The following is a 3,978-nucleotide window of genomic DNA, read 5'->3' as shown; positions in this document are numbered from 1 at the left end:
GCTCAGTCGGTTGAGCCTCGGATGCCAGTTCACATCATGATCTTGTGGTTCGTGAGTTCGAGCCCCGCGTCGGGCTCTGTGCTGACAGCTCGGATCCTGGAGCCTGTTTCAGTTTCTGTGTCTCCCTCTCTCTCTGCCCCTCCCCTGCTCACGCTCTGTCTCTCTCTCAAGAATAAACGTTAAAAAAAAAATTAAAAAACAAGAGGGGAAAGGCCGTGTGAAGAGAGACAGGCAGAGATCGGGATGATGGGGCCACAAGCCAGGGCACACGGGACCCCCAGGAGCCAGAAGAGGCCTGGAAGGATCCTCCCCTACGGCCTTCGATGGACGTGGCCCCGAAGACACCTTGATTTCAGACTTCTGGCCTCCAGAACTTTGAGAGAATAAGAATCCTGTTGTGGTGAGCCCCCTAGTCTGAGGCCGTTTGTGACAGCAGCCACAGGAAATGAATACACTCTATTCTCCCATGATTTAGCGTAAATGTCAAATGTACAGACAAATGGAAAGAATTGTCTGGTGAACACCCATCACTTGGCGTCTACAGTTGACATCTGGCTTGATTTGTCATTATCTGTCCTTCTCTCCATCTATCCACCCACCTCATTAACATTTTTGTGAATTAAGAATTTAATTGCCTTTAGAGCTGTTTTAGGTTCACAGCGAACTTGCGGCAAAGGCACAGATATTTCCCATGTGCCCTCTGTCCCTGCCGATGCACAGCCTCCCCCGTCATCACCATCCCCACCTGAGGGTACATTTGTTGCAATTGATGAACCCACACTGACCCTTCCTAACCACTCAAGTCCATAACTTACCTTACAGTTCACTCTGGGTGCTGTGCGTTTTGTGGCTTTGGACAAATGGAGAATGACCTCTGTCCACCATTATCGTCACACACACAGGATATTTTCACTGCCCTAAAAATCCTCTGTGCCCCACCTGTTCATCCTTCCCAGCCCCCCCGCCGAACACTGGTGTTTTTACCGTCTCCAGAGTTTTGCCTTTTCCAGAATGTCATAGAGTGGGAATCACATGGTACCTAGGCTTTTCAGATTGGCTTCTTTCACTTAGCAATATACATTTAAGGTTCTGCCCTGTCTTTTCACCTGATAGCTTGTTTCTTTTTGGCGCTAATGAATAGCTTGTTTTATCCGGGCGCCTCATTTCTTAGCGCATTTCAAGGTAAGTCACGGCCTCTTCCCCATTTATTTTAACACAGCAGCCAAAGGGATCTTTCTTAACAGTCAGATCATGCTCCTGCCCCCTGCCATCCTCCTGGCCTGTGCCAGCCCACGTAGTCACCACCGGCTACATGTACCTACTGAGTGCTTCAAAACGACCAGCCCGAATTGAGGGCTGCTCCAAGGGACAACGTACCGGATTTCTAAGACTTAGTACGGACAAAAGGATGTAAAATAGCTCATTACTCATTTTTTTTCTATTGATTTGCATGTTGGATGGGTGATAGTTTGCCTAGATGGGGTTAAATAAAATACAGGATTACAATTAATTGCATCTATTTATTTTCCACTTTTGAAAACGTGGATGCTGGGGAATTTTAAGTTACCCATGTGCCCTTATCTGTGGCTTCGTCGTATCCGTTGTCCCGTGCCGGTCTAGGATGTCCACTCCACTAGGGCAGGGGGGATTAGACGCGCAATAAATATTTGGTGAATGAATGAATGAACCCAAGCCTGAATGGCCCCAAAGACGTGGCTCTAAGTCAAAGATTTATTCGGCCCGGGGCGAGGGAAGACAGCTCCTACCTTTCACGGAGCCATCTGGGCTCCCGGGGCCTCTTCAATGGGGGGAAAAGTGGGCACAGGCAGGGGCGTCCCCCGGCAGCCCCCTGCGGGGATGGCTGGTGCCCCCCACCCCCACCCCCGCCTCCAGCCTCCGGGACAAGGGTAAGTGTCAGGGGTGGAGAAGGAGGGGCGTTCGGGAGGGGGACGAGCGCCAGGCGCGGGGCTCCACCCGGCCGCCCCCACCCCCTTCACCCCCCCCCCCCGGGGGGCTGGGCTGGCGGGAAGGGGCCGGGCTGCCCGGCAGGCGGGACGGAGGGAGCCGGGGTGTCTGCTATCGACCGCCCGGGCCGCTGCAGGGAAGCTTTTAGACCCGCCAGCCAGCGCGTCCCGGCGGGGACTGAGGTCTGGGCTTCCCCCGCCCCGCCCCGCCCCGCCCCGCCCCTACCTGGGGGCGAACAGGGGCTTGCAAGGGGCGCCTGCACGGCCTGTGGACTCTGCCTCAGAGCTGAAATCGGAATCCCACTGCTCACACCGCCGCCTTCACACCGGGGTTGGCATCACCTTCCCTGGCGAGAGACCGTTTACAGCCGCTAGGTTCCCACGCCTGCGCGCCTCGACAGGTGCGTGGGCCCGGCGGCCGCAGGCCACGGAGTCTGCGCCCTTTGCATCCAGAAGGTCCCAGAGGTGTCCCAGCCCTCTCTCTGCGCCGCCCCAATCACTGCTCTGATTTCTATCGCTGCGGCTTAGTCTAGCCTTTTGGAGAACTTCGTGCCCCTGGGACCGCGCAGGGTGGCCTCTTTCGCCGGGCCCGCCGCTTCTCGGCCCCAAACATTGTCAGATTTGCCTCCTTCACTGCTGCCCGGCAGGCCGCGGGGTGAACGGACCTCGGCTTGTTCATCTGTGCCCCCCTGCTGGTGGACCTTTGGGGTGTTTCCAGCGGTTTGGAGATCACAGCGAAGCCGCCGCGAACGTTTGCCAACAGATCTGTCTTTGCGCAGACGTTATGTGTTCGTTCCTCTCGGGTAAACGTCCGGGAGTGGGGTCGCTGGGCTGTGTGTGAAGCGCACGACTTCATGAGACCGAAGGCCTGTGGCAAACTGTTTCACACCCAGCAGCGGCGGATGAGAGAGTTCTAGTCCCTCCACTGTCCTGTCAACACTTGGTGTTGTCAGCATCCAGTTTGGGCCATGTTGAGGGCTTTTAGCCTGGACTCTGGCAGTCACGTCTGGCCCGCTTCCGCCCAGGATCCCCCACTGTTGTCACACCCCCCCCCCAAAAACCAGATACATGATGTGTTATTACTTCCTTTTTTATTATAGAAAAACTTCACACACATGCAAAAATAGAAGCGTGTGAAAACCTCCTATGATTTGAGTGATAATCCTCGTCTTGCCCATCTTGTTTCACCTTTTACCTCCCAACTTTTTTTTCTTGTTATGGACTATTTTATTTTATTTTATTTATGGACTATTTAAAAAAAATTTTTTAACATTTATTTATTTTTGAGAGACAGAGAGAGGCAGAGCATGAGCAGGGGAGGGGGAGAGGGAGAGAGATACAGAATCCGAAGCAGGCTTCAGGCTCTGAGCTGTCGGCACAGAGCCCGACGCGGGGCTCGAACTCACAAACGTGAGAGTATGACCTGAGCCGAAGTCAGACACTCAACCGACTGAGCCACTCAGGTGCCCCATTTATGGACTATTTTAAAGCAAATCCCAGGCACCTATTACTTCTGTAAGTATGATATGAAACTTCTCAAAATGAAATCGCATGACATTGTAACCTGCCTTAAAATAGTCCAGTGGCTTCTTATTGTTCTCAGAGAAAATGTCAGCCTTCCTGTTCTACTCCTCCCTTTCCACAGTCCATGCTCCACCCACACTGTCCCTCTTGTCCTGACCACACTCCAAGCTTGTTCTTGCCTCAGGACCTTTGCACGCACAGGCTATTCCCTCTGCCCTTCCCCCAGATATCTGCCTAGTTCCTGTGGTAGGCAACATCAAAGATGGTCTCCCATGGTTCCTGCCTCTTGGTCTTCATGCCCTCGTGTACTTTCCTCCTCTTGAGGGAGGGCTGGACCACTCACTTCTAACCTATAGGATGTGGCCAAAGTGGGTGGTGTGTCATTTGCAAGATTAGGTTATAAGACTGTGACTTCTATCCTGCTGGGCTGTCCCCGTTACTAGCATTCCCTCTTTTCTTCTCACTTGCCTGCCCTGATGAAGCCAGTGAC

At 53.4% G+C, this 3,978-nt stretch overlaps 1 long non-coding RNA gene across 1 annotated transcript; it reads right to left on the bottom strand.

Annotated features, from left to right (window-relative positions):
* Nucleotides 1-1,506: 1,506 nt before the first annotated feature.
* On the bottom strand, nt 1,507-2,720 carry LOC122236605. The gene is made up of 3 exons (XR_006214690.1): nt 2,630-2,720; nt 2,191-2,311; nt 1,507-1,633 (listed from the first exon to the last, which is right to left on the bottom strand). It is a non-coding gene; the product is annotated as an uncharacterized LOC122236605 (long non-coding RNA).
* Between the last annotated feature and the right edge of the window lie 1,258 nt (nt 2,721-3,978).

This window comes from Panthera tigris, chromosome A2 (assembly GCF_018350195.1).
Source record: "Panthera tigris isolate Pti1 chromosome A2, P.tigris_Pti1_mat1.1, whole genome shotgun sequence".
Lineage (NCBI taxonomy): Eukaryota > Metazoa > Chordata > Mammalia > Carnivora > Felidae > Panthera > Panthera tigris.
The sequence above is the reverse complement of the archived record's forward strand: the minus strand, read 5'-3'. Positions and strand labels throughout refer to the sequence as shown.